Below are 13970 nucleotides of genomic sequence, written 5' to 3' on the forward strand. Positions count from 1 at the left end.
AGTTAGTGGCCTCTTGAACCTATTTCAAGCCCTAGCACCCTCACTTACGCAAACCTAACATCATATGTTCATGTGAAATTGTATAATTTATTTTAAGAAATAAAAAAAACCCAAGAAATTTCTCCATAATAAAGAAATGAATTCTAGACTTTGTATATATCCTATTATATGAAGTAGCAAGTTTTTTTTGTCTGTGGCGAGAACCTCACTAACCGCTGTACCGATATAGTTCTCCTTTACAGTGAAGCCTAAAATCTTAAAATGAAATAAAAGGGGATGTTCGACTTCTCCCCCCCCACACCTTAATGCCCCTAGAGTCTTCTAGAGGCGTAGCCGCTAGCATATATATATAGAAATAGTAAGCCTATAATGTGTTCCATATGAACACTTGTATTAAATTTTGATGCTTTTAGGTGTAAAATATAGTATTAAATGTGCTATTTTAAAAACTTTGCTTGATTTTATGAGCACCTTCTTATTATAGCATAATACAAAACAACCCCATCAAAATTATAAAAATTTGCATACCTTGTCTTAGAGCAAATATTTATACAACTCTGAAATTAGTTCTATTTTTACTTAAGATTTGGAATTAGTAAAAGTCTCACATATTTTAAGACAGCGAAATTGGAAATGTATTTTTTAACATTTTGGGACCATTCTAATTTCAACTTCAATATCCCATCCCTCTCTAATTTTTACCAACCTGAATAAATAAAAACTTTGTTATTTTTGGTATATGAAAATCTGTTATTACTAGCTAGGATTGTTGTGTTATTTTTAAAAGCGAAGCTTTTCTATAATTAGGGTCGGTCCGTACGTCAGTCCGTCCGTACGTCCGTCCGAGATAGATAGCTTTAATTCGTTAATTTAGATATGTTAGAATTGTCCTATCGATTTTAAACTTTGCATGATGTTTCCTGTATCAGTTAGGTACGATTTAGAAAGCGTAGCAACTCTATAAACATTACCAGAATGCCCGTATGTCCATTTGAAACATGTTGATTTTTCTACTTTTTTAACATAAATTTTTATGTGATCTAATTTTCCGTTAGATCTGATTTTTGGTATATTGATTCCTGGAACAACAAAAAACAATATTACAAGCAAAGCAACTCTATAATCAAGTCCTAAAAATGTAAGTATGTCCATAAACATTATCCTGTATCAAGCAGTTTTTCAACAAATTTACTTACTATTTTGCTTCGACTCTTATACTTTTATATTCTGATTATTCAGTTTAGACACTATACAAGTGTAAATGTCCGTTTGTCCTACCGTTTCAGTGCTTCGCTTTTATGGATGTTGTCATCCTTGTTATGCATGTGCTTAGTTTCAGGGAGGGAGGGGACATTTGGCATCTCAAGGTTTTTTTTATAAAATTGTTTCTTATTCGTTGGCTTCAAAAATTTCGGGACTTTAATTAATTTTGTTCGATTGGTTCAACTTCATAAGGCCGAGTGTTTTTAAACGTTGCAACTGCTAATTGTAATCTACAACATTTTGTCTATCATCATTGGTGAGGTACACCTATTTATAGCCATTGTCTTATCCCTTTAGATCCCTGGCTTAGTTTAACTATTCATATTATAATATAAGATTTTCTAATAAGTTTACGATCAAGTGTATAATAAGATATAATTCTTCCTTAAGTAGCAAAGATTTTTTTACTCGAAGGAGATGAGAGGGGGTTGAAAAGTAGTCTAAAACCATGCAAAGAGTTAAAGTATCATGGGACCTCTTTAATGCTTTCCAAAAATGGAGAACTTAATAGGTCTAGCGGCTAGCATTAGCGGCTTAATTGGAAAACAGAGAATGAAATTGACCCAAACCCCAATTGCTCCCAGATTAAAGAAAGAAATGAGGTTTTAGGATTATTGTGCTTTTGCTCCGATGCTCGCAATTCATTGGTGTGCCATTAATTCGGCACAGAAAAAAATTAAACAGCCAAAATCGGAATGGTAATACAGGAAGATTATTTAAACAACAAAAAAGATAGAGATACATTTATCATAGTGTATTTTTTTAGCATTACCACATTACCACATTAGCAAACAATCTTATAATAACAAAATATTGATAGTTAAAATCAAAAATTGGTTTTATTAGCCAAATATTAAACATTAACAATTGCGATTGCAATTTTAACATTTTGAATGTCTTTGAAAATTGTTTGATTCTTAAACTTTGATATTAAATTCATAGGCGTCCAAGGGGGGGGGGTAATGGGCCATTTGGCACCCCCAAAATTTTTTGAACAATACCCCCCCAAAAAAAAAATTACCCCTACCTTGGGGGTGCCGTAGGAACCCCTAACGATTTTGGGGGGAGTATTTACCCCCCCCAAACCATTTTGGGGGGGGGGGTAATTACCCCCCCCAAGATAAATGTTCTTTAAAAAAAATTTTTGGGGGGGGTATTTACCCCCCCCCCCCCCAAATTGAATGTTCTTAAAAAAAAATTTTACTGAAAATTTTTTTTTGGGGGGGGGGATCTATGATGTAATTGTAAAGCACTGAAGATTCCATAAAATAGATACCTAACTAAATTAAATATTTCATTAAATAATGAAAAAGAATTTCTATAGGCGATTTCTTTTGGGAGGATGTCAGGGTGTCTCAAAACTAGTTATAAAACTTACCAGGACCTATAAGACGCTTCACTTTAAAGTATAATCATATTGGTTCATTGGTTAGTGAGTTAATTATTGTATTTTTATGTTCTAAAGAATGAGATACTACTATATATTTGAATAGTAGTGGCGCCCTTAGCATCTAAGAACACGTGTTTTCTAAAGGGTAAAAAGGGAGGAGAAAAATAGCCTAAAACCACTCAAAGGATTGACCTATAATAGTGTGGAACCATCATGGGATCTATGTGAAGCTTTCCTAACAAGGAGAACTCAGTATTAAAAGTAATGAAATCTGAAGCTATAGTCAAATAAACCTTACTTACTACTTTATGTTATAGGATAGTACTTATTAACTTAATAGATTAGGTAGGTGCTTTTTTACATAATTAAATTACCCCCCCCAAAAATTTTACCCCCGGGGTAAATTAGTTTGGGGGGGGTAATTACCCCCCCCAACAGATTTGGGGGGAGTATTTACCCCCCCCCAACAGACTTTAGGGGGGGTAATTACCCCCCCCAATCAAATTTTACCCCCGGGGTAAAAATTTTGGGGGGGGTAAAAAAAAATTTCGGCGCGCTTCGCGCGCCATTTTACCCCCCCCAAACACGAATTACCCCCCCCCTAAATTTTTTTACCCCCCCCAAAAAAAAAGCTTGGACGCCCCTGATTAAATTCTGTATGTCATTATAATCGTATTTCTTTCTCATTTTGACAGAAAAATAAATTTGCAATATTAATATTCATGCGCAAATTATGGCACACCGTTGGAAATTTATTTGCCAACCGTTTGTTCTTTTGAATCCATGGGAACCCAAGATTTTTAACCTCATAAAGATCACAGGGAAAAGGGGAGATTAAATTGACTAAAAAAATATTTTATTTAAAAAATTCAAAGACCACTAAGTCTCTTGATTTCTTTTGTATGAAAAAATCTAGGCGTGATTAAGTGGGATGCCTTCACCCCCTTTACAATGAAATTGGAAAAGGCATGCCCTCTCGTTTTAATCCCCCCCCCCTGGTAAATCCCTTTGCACACCACTGGTTAAAATATATGAAAAAATTTATTTCATTATATTACAATTTACCACTAAATATGGTTTTTAAAAAATATTCAAAAATACCAATTCTGACCCATTTACAGATCGCTATATCCTATTGAAGTATTATTATACTATGCACTATTATTTTATGGATTTATGAATTAGGTCTTTAAATGAACTTTGTTCGTTATACAATAATGTACTTATATTTTACATTTTCCAAAATAAACTTCTTTTTAATCACTAAAGCTTAAAAATGTACTTATATCTTACCTTTTCTATAATCTTTTCATCTCTATAATCAAGTCCTAAAAATGTAAGTATGTCCTTAAAAATTATCTTGCATGTAGGCAGATTTTCAACAAATTTACTTACAATTTTATTTCGAATTACATGGATTCTATTCTGATTATTCAGTTCTGACACCCTACAATTTTTAATGTTCGTTTGTCCTACCGTTTCAGAACTTCGATTTTTTGGATGTTGTCATCCTTTTTATAGCTAAAAAATGACCTATTTAATTTACAAAGAAGGTGTATCAACTATTTTTTTTATAGCTAGCCGGTTCTTTTAGTAAGTAGTAGATGTAAAATTTTTCATAGAATTCAGATATGCAATCGGTTTTTTTGTAGACCTCTTATTTTTTAAGTAATTTAAGTTTAAAAAAAAAAAAATTAAGTCGATTTTAAGGTACTAAAATGCAACAAAAAAAAGAAAGAAAATGGTCATTATGAACAAAAATAGTAAGATCTTTAATTTGACACCTTACTTTTTCAATTCTGTCAGGTAATTATTGAAAAAATCGATTTTTTTAAACCCACGAGAATAAAAACTTTGAACTTAATTTTATTATTTCACAAATAAAAAAATATGGGTTCATATATACCATTAGAATCAGAAAAATATTACGAATCCATTGTAAGCAAAATTGAAAAAAAAAGTTTACAATATAGTATATAAACTACAATAAAAGGAATTATATGAAAATATCATATTATGTTGTACAGGCAACGTCTTAATTCTTCAATTGAGTATAAAAATGGGAAGGGGGTAAAGAGGGGGTAAAGAGGGGGTAAAAAAGGGAAGACAATAGTGTTGTCTGAACAAAAAAAATAATTGGCCATTTCTGTAATTTTTTAATTTTTTAATTTTTTTCAATTTTGCTTACAATGGATTCGTAATATTTTTCTGATTCTAATGGTATATATGAACCCATGTTTTTTATGTCTGTTTGAGAAAATATTTAGGTCTAAAGTTTTTATTATACCGAGGTTAAAAAAATAGATTTTTTCAATAATTACTCAACAGAATTTTAAAAGTAAGGTGTCAAATTAAAGATCTTACTATTTTTGTTCTTACTGACCATTTTCTTCTTTTATTTTGTTGCGTTTTAGTACCTTAAAACCGACTTAATTATTTTTTTTAAAAACTTAAATTACTTAAAAAATAAGAGGTCTACAAAAAAACCGATTGCATATTTGAATTCTATGAAAAATTTTACATCTACTACTTACTAAAAGAACCGGCTAGCTATAAAAAAAAAAGTTGATACAACTTCTTTTGAAAAATTAAATGGTCTAAATAGCCTTGAACCTTACCTTGACTCATGGAAAACTTCCATTTAATCTGTGGAATTATCGGCCATCCGTATACGATATCTTAGCAAACAAACAGATAGACAACCATCTTATTACTTTAGTTTATCACAAAGTTTGCTGACCTATTTGTAAATTGAGTAAGTTAAATGTTAATAGTTAGCAGAAGCAAAATATGATGAAATTTGAATAAGTAATGATTTCTAGTGAAACTGTAACAATTATCATGAAAAAAAATCTACTTGAAAAAATGGAAAAATCTACCAGTAAATGGCTGAAATCTTTACAAAGAAATAAATATTTTAAAGAAAATTAGGTTATTTTTTGTATGGAATCTTCATTTTAGTCCATGGAAAAAGTATATAAAAATTGTAGAAATTTGAGGTCAAAAATAGTTTATTATTCCACAACAAAATTAAATAATTTTACTACAATGAAAGTTCAACTTCTACCAATGATTTTTCTGAATAATTAACCTAATCCCATGCAAGGCCTAGAAGTTAGCCCCTGTTTTTATTTTAAGGCCTATCTCTGGGCATTTTAAAGTCAGGATTTTTAGGGATATGATATTTTAAAGAAAAATGGAACTATGATAATAGATTAATATGGTTAAAAAAGGGAGAACCAAGCCCTTGCAACTTTTGCAGACAACCAACCCTTTGATAACACGACCTTTATTTCGATGCAATAAAAAGACGATGGGGTAAATAAGAAAATATGTTTTTTATATCCTATAATCCTAAATTATAAAGTAATAAGGTTTTTTTGTCTGTAGCTTAAGATTTCGATGACTGCTGAACTGATTGGGTTCTCCAGTTAAAGGAAGCTTCACAAAGGTCTTGGGATGGTTTTAGGCTATCTGATTTATTAAGTTTAAGTAGGGGGATCTATTCAAAGATCCTAGATGATAAGGGCGTAGCCGCTAGTAATAAATATATTTACTAATATGCAAGAGTTTTCTTTTAAAAACTTTGCTTCAAATCGATATAGGCGATATCAAAATATCAAATAAGGATTTCTTTATATCCTAACATTTTTTTCATGTTACTCAACGTACCTCTTATTCTTGAATATTTAAAGAGGCCTTCTAATGATATACTATGGTATACCTTAAAGCAACTTTATACAATAAATCTAACTCTAAATGAACATCGTAGTTAATTAATCTTTTTGGAAGCATAGCTAATCTATAACTCACTATTTATTTCTTTTGTTATCAAAGTGCAATTAAAAAAGAACCTTTTTTAATAGTTTTAAAATGTAATAATTATAAATGCGTGGCTTGGCTACTCTATTATTTGCAAGTACGTTTGTTCTGAGAAATGAAATTTGAAAAATGTTACTATAATAATCGCTTCCTTAAAGTTATATTAGTAAATGAACATTTTTATAGAACTTGTTTCTCTTTTAGTCATTTTAAGATCGATTATGTTCGCTAGCCAAAAGAGCTTCTTTATTATGCACAAAGTTATCCTTGTTTACGATATATCAGGGGCGCCAATGAATAATTATAGGAAGTCCAATATTTAAATAATCTATAATAAAAGATGAAAGCGAAATATAACATGCGCCTTGAATTTGAAAAGCAGAAGTAATTGAAGCTGCAATAGAACATAGAAGGAAGGAAAAAAGACAAAACAAACAATTAAAGAAAACAAATAAAGGTTTTTAAAATTTATAAAGTTTTTTTTAGAGAAATTCTATTTTATTTTTTGAAAGAATTTGATAGAATGTCTATTTATTGTTGTTTTCCAACAAAAATACAAATTTTATTCACCCTTTATTCAATGCCCTTTAAACCGAAAGACACATAAACTAAAATTTTGTAAATATGGCGTAGCTTTTATGTGAATTACTTTGTCCGGTTGTCTGTCCGTCAATCTAAATGTGTCTATCCGATAATTTGAAGGTGCCGAAATTTGAAGACTTTAAACCCAAAACGACTGAGCTGACTATGTGAGTAAAGCCGGTTACAAGGCAAAGACGTTCCCTTTTCTATTGTTATTAAGCCAAATCCTATTAAATTTCTTTGGAGCTGGGATTTTCTGAGCCTTACTGCATAGATTTAAAGAAACTTAGAAAATCTTAACTCCTATGTTAGCCTAAGGAAATTAATAGGATTTGGCTTATTTTTGTACCATTAAGGGTATAGCAGCAGAAGGTACAAATTTGACGTCTTTAGTATTTCATAATTCGAATCATTATCTTTTCTGGGTATTAAATAAATTACCAAGCCCTGCGACCAATTCGTGTATAGTCATTCTTGTTGTTTTTACATGCATACACTTAAAATTTCACATGTTCAATAAAATCCCAAGAATTTCATTCACCGCTTAAAAGTTTGCAGTGGAAAAAAGGAGAAAATTTGGGTTTTATTTCTTTTATCTCCATTGATGGATTTGAGTTGGTGTGTCATCACATCCTCAATTCGGCACAATAGCAAAGTGCTTCTTCTTATTAGCAAATGACAAAATAGCAACTGAGTCGTTAGGGGTGTTAATGATTAAAGAATGCTGAGAGGAATGGGATTTTTGTGTTGAATTAATATTTTGCGGTTATGCTACTTTTGGTGGAAGTGATTGCATATTTTTAAAGTCTGCATATTGAGGGAGAGAGATAGATAGAAAATACAGAGAAATTGTGATAGGACATTTAATTGTATTAAGGAGTTTGATAGAGGATTTGAGGATTCCAATAATTGGCAATGCCAGTTTTTATTAATAAAAAAGAACAAAATGCCGAACAAATGGACATCAACAAATATAGAGTAGCAACGCATTTAATAATAAAAATTCTATGCAGGATGCTTAAAATGGTTATACTTACATGATAAAATGAATGCTTTACTTAAAACATTATACATGATAGTACTAGGAATTTATATTCCAAAAATCAAGTGAAAAAGATAACTTTATCATTAGAAAAGTTGGAGTTATATTTTTGCTGAAAATACTGATAAACAGAATCTACCCTAAAAAACAATCTAGAACATCCTCCTGTTTATAAGCCTGAACGAATTTTTACCAACTATACCATCCCTACCATCCTGTAGAAAAAGAAAGAAAAAAATTAAAAAGAGAAAGAGGTCCGCCAATATTTCTAGGATTACGGCCTTTAATTTCAATGCACTTTCCTAACCTCTGTGTTTTATTTATCTTGCTTTCTTTTAAAATATTTTGTCGTTATTATGTCAACAAAAGTATGTAGTTATAATGCCATTAGATTGTCGATATTATGTCAGCTATGACCTCTTATTATAGTCAGAATAGGTAACTTATACTATGCACCGTTTGGACAGCCAAACAAAGGTCGTACAATCAATGAGTAATTGGTTGTCTTCAGGACCGTATAATCATGTATTTTATTATCAAGCTTTGGTTCAGAGATACACCAAATATGATCTCGTGGCGTATCATGTCTTTAAAAATTATCCAGGTTAAATCCTTTGAAATATTTCTGTATTACACTTTTATGTTTTCTTTTTGTTAAAAATGTAGGATGCCAATATATTCTGTCATTTAAGATTATTAAATAGTTTAAATCTTCTTCAATCATTCAAACCAACTCTGCTACGTGTTGAAACAAAAGCGTTACCGAAAGACAGACTTTCCAAAAAACTTGAGGAAAGTCGTAAGGATAAAAGAAACATTTAAAAGAATCCAAACACACACACATACACACACACACAAGTTGTGATTTATGCAAAAGATTCAACTTTATTTGACCAATAGAGGTGTTTTAATAGAGTAGGAATGTATAATAGATTTGTTAGAATAAATATTACCTTTATTTTTATAACAGACTAAAAGACATTGCTCATTGAATATTAGGAAAGTGCAACGAATAGTGCAGTAAAAGTATAAATCTGGGGAAAAAATTCAGGTAACCTACAAAATATATTATGTGTCATATCCCACTATAAAAATTCAAAACAAATAGTAAGTTTAAACTTTAAGCTACCCGTCACTTCACTTATAGTGTGCAAATTATATACTGAATAATTTTATTAAACTCTTTTTGTATATAATACTGGTATTCTAAAAGTTTAATGAAAAAAAGACGTACAACAATAACACATAAAATTCAGTTGTATTGAACAAGTTGAAAAATGTAAAAGCATTTTTAAGAGTGGGTAATTTTGAACAACAAGCTTTATGTTAAAAATGTCAATCTACTTTTATTTTGAAACAGCTCTGGCTTTTGCAGTAACAATAACAGTTTTTAAAATCATATTATTTCTAATTATAATGTACTAATACATTTGAATGGTGTCGAAAATGGGTTAAATTTAGGATATTAAAAATTATTTCCAGAATCTATTCTTAATTTGACAATATAAATATAGGAAGCTCTTTATTGTGCCAATAAAAATGGTGATAAATAATTTTTTTGGCCAAAGTATCCAAACTAACGTCATATTAGAGTATGGATTATTCTAATATGACATCATTCGGGATACTTATTTTTTCAACAGTTTTTAAAGCTTTCCCCTTTTCTAAGGGCACTTTAAAGAGCTTTTAAAAATAGAAGCAATGTTTTAACATACTAGCTGCAGGAGAAAAACTTTATCCAATACTCTTTTACATCGTAATGATAAGCAAGCTGCTCTAGCCGCTCTAGTCAAATGTATTGTTAAAAACCGCGCAATGCATCCAATGATCTAGTAAATGGCATCCTATACAACACAACTTTTTTTGCCCTCTTTAACCCGTTTCTAATGCGCCTTCAAAAGGCCTAAAAAACACATGAAATATTTGTGTTTTTTTTCCTGCAAATGTACTTTTTTGCGGAATTATAGCGGATAGATTGAGTAGAATAGTAATTGTTGATAACAGAACAGACAAAGATTTAAGTAGATAAAAGTTTGGCTCTAGTCTTAAGGGATTTTCACTAAAAGTTGTTGGTCTCTAGTTAAATATAAACTGCAAAAAAAACAAGGTAGAATCAAGAGGTTATTTTAATATTCTTAATTTGTTATTCAACACATTCATAGTTATATATCATAGGATGATTCCCTGAAAAGCAGAACCCAATCATTTAAAACAGCGTTTCGGAGCCGTTTAATTTTGATGCGGCTCCAGCTCCGGCTCCTGCTCTGGCTCCAGCTCCGGCTTCTACCTTAAAATTAATATATCAATTTTTGTTCATTATTGAATTTGATAAAATAAAATAAATAATATAAAATATTTGCTTTTATTTTATTAAAGCTATATAAAAATAGAAGGAGGTGTGTCTATTTGTTAAGTAAATAGTTTTTCAGTTTATTATATGGAAATAGACCGTTGCCAAATTATAATATTACTTAAAAAATCATTTTTAGCTAATCTGGAGCCGGAGCCGTTTTTAACAAAAAATACGGCTCCGGCTCCGAAACGCTGATTTAAAATGTCTTGAAAAAGACAACAACGTATTTGGTTTAACAAACAGTAAAGTATTAATCAGTAAAAATATAATTTTGAAAGGTATAGTAATGGATTTATTTATTTAAATAACGATCCCCCCATCCACCCCTTTACCCCATCCTTTCCCTTCTATTAGATGAACGAACTGACTAATAAGTGATGTCCATATTAGCAACCTGAATTGACGACAATTTTTCCCCAATTTTTCATAATACCCACGTATATTTATTGGTATGGTCATTAAATCATTAAAGTCCATTTAATGAAAGCATTTTATGTTTGCAAATTTATTACATACATCAACAAACAAACAATTTTTGGCTATTATATAGACGGAACGACGGTCTTTCGGCCATACCCTCATTATGGAGTAGCTTTGCTACAGAAAAACATTGAAACCCTCAATTACAATATTTCTTAATTTTACTGTCATTTGAGGTTTAGGTAAAATTTGTAAAAGATTGTAAAAGGGTTAAAGCAAAATAATGAAGCTTGTTTTCGTCAAGAATTATTTACTACAAGGTTAAACAATAGGTGCTTTTACTCAACCTACATCTTGTTAAAAAACCCATAAATTGTAATAATTCATTATAATGAAAAAGCACGTTTGAGGTCCCTTTTCCCCACTAGGTTCTCTTCCTAGGGAGTTTTTGTGACTTTTAATAACCCAACCTACGATAAGCATACAAAATATATCCCATCTTCCTCAAATAATGTGCTTGGAGGTAAATTGCCAAATAATATGCTGCAGCTATGTAAGGCGAGTGACATTATAGGTAAAGGCGTCTCCGGAATTTCCAGAAAAAAAATATACTTGTTTGTAAGACGTTGTCTAAACATATTTTATATTAGGATCTCAATCTGGTCGAAATTCAAATATTCAAGATGTGTACCTAATATTGTAACCGATTGGTAAATACTTCATTTAATTTTGCTCAATTGAAAAACTAAGTAATCTTCAAAATCTTCAAAAATAGAGATTACTGTTCCTAAAATCAATCATGAAGGACACATAAACAGCGTCATACAGGATACACTAAAAAAGGCTAACTTTTGCATGTTTTTTTATGTCATGTATTGCATTGCAGTGTAAATTTTGTGTTGTTTAACCCAGCAGTTTATAAATTTATTGACTAATGATTTTAAGCTAGAGAAGGGTTAATTTTGTTAATAATAATTAATAATTAGGGGTATAACTTACCAGTTCATTGTATTATCCCTTAAGATCCCTAATATGCACACTGAAAGCCTATGGTCGAATGTTTTAATGTCTAGGAGACGATTAAATTACCAGTAATTTTGTCTGTTTGTCAACATACGTTTCTCTGTCCCCTGTTTCCCATAAAGTTTATGGCCCCTCATATGTCTTTACTATTTAACCAATTTAACCATTTAACTCTTTATCTGCGGGCGTTTTCATTTCTTATTAGCAAAATTACCTTTTTATCGTGAATAGCAGATGAGCGAATGAATCTTTTACTACAGAAATAAAATAATCATCAGAGCATTACAAAGAGACTGAGGCCCAAGTAAATTATTGTCCTGGATGCTCATTGGTCGTATATCTCCTATAGCAGCTGAGAAAACATACAGACGAAAGAACGGAAATTTGGAATTACAAAAACTTTACTAAAAAGAAAAGAAAAAAAATTGTGAAAATTAGCATTTGCAGGAGGAATGGGGGGGGGGGGGGTAAATCATACCCGCCGATTTATAGTTAACAAATTTACCAAATATAATTGCGACAAAATAACAAAAACATAAAAACTTATTACTGTGCTTTAAGGATGACAAAACTAGGAATTGGAAGGGACTAGGAATCTAAAAATAACAGCTAAAAGATAGATAGATAGATATATAACTGTTTTTTTTAAGGTAAACAAAGTTCAGAGTGACAACAAGCTGAAATAGCAAAGGTTATAATTATAAAAAAAACATTATTCTAAATCATTTGAACAGCCAAACAGATTTACTGACAAAGTCATATGTAAATGATTCTAATTGGTAATAGGAATCTTCATGGACCTCATCAGACATTTATTTCATTTTTTCCCATTACAAATTCGATATTTATGATATTAATAAAGACACCGTTAGTTTTAAAGTTTCATCCCAAGAACAGTCAGACTAACAAAGTGATTTATAAAGACGCTTCTCTATTGAAACTAGAGAATATTAAATAGAACATCACTTTTTTTCTGAATACTTATTACTTTCAATGCAACGGAAAGAAGTGAATAAATGGTAAATATTGAGTCTTGTATTAAGTTAGGTTTTACCAGGGAAGAAAGGACATTGGACTGGAAATAAAACTGACCATAAAAAACAACATTCCTACTTGAAAAACTTTAGGTACTTTTATTTAATCTTGATCGGTTGGTGTAAAAAATTTTAAAGCAATGATTTTTTTCTACTTATGGGCTGCAAATCAATTTATCTTCCATTGTCTCATTCCTTGGGTTTTATTATTTTTAGTTGCATAGCTACTCTAAAAGTCTTATCCCGTTTGTTTACCTATCAGTAAGCAATATCAAGGAGATGTCAAGGGGCAAAGTGTAAAACAATTACAAAAAGAAGATAATTCAGAAAGTTAATATCAATTTAGAGAAAAATTGACAAATATAATTTTTAATCATTTGTTTAAAAGCCATCTTTCTATATGACGTAATCACTAATCATCCTTGTTACTAAATTTGCAAGTAAAGGATTAGTTTATTTCCCATTACTTACTTTAATGTCATGGAAAAGGTGTAGATTTATATTTTTTCTAGGTAAATTATTTGACTAAGTTATAGAAGTTATATTCTTTTATTTAAAGTGGTAAGGTTTTTTTGTCTGAAGCTTATGATCACCTAGCCGATTGGGTTCTCTACTTTAATCTTCACATGGGTCCTGTAATGTTTTCAGATTTAAGTCATGGAATGGTTGAAAGCTATTTTTAGCCCCTCTCTGTCTCTAGATGGTCTAAATTAGTGAACCTTTTTAATAGCAGCTGAATAAATATCACATTTCCTTCGTTCGTAAACTAAATATAGACATCTGGAATTTTGAAAACTATTTCTGACTAGTACACAAGTTTAAAGCAAAATAGTTTTTCTGCAGTTATTATAACTTCAACCTTGATTTGTTGAAACCTGACAAAAATATAAATTAAAATTTTTTGAAAATCTGGTAAAAACTAAACCTTTTCTATAACTATGTAAAGTAATAATATTAAGTGTTAAGCAAAAAATGTTTGAGTTTTTAAATTTGTCGCGTTGTGTGGTACTTAAGAATATGGCATTACGCCAAATTTTACTT

This window comes from Acartia tonsa, chromosome 7, assembly GCF_053477335.1.
Source record: "Acartia tonsa isolate MP-2025a chromosome 7, ASM5347733v1, whole genome shotgun sequence".
NCBI classification, from domain to species: Eukaryota; Metazoa; Arthropoda; class Copepoda; order Calanoida; family Acartiidae; genus Acartia; species Acartia tonsa.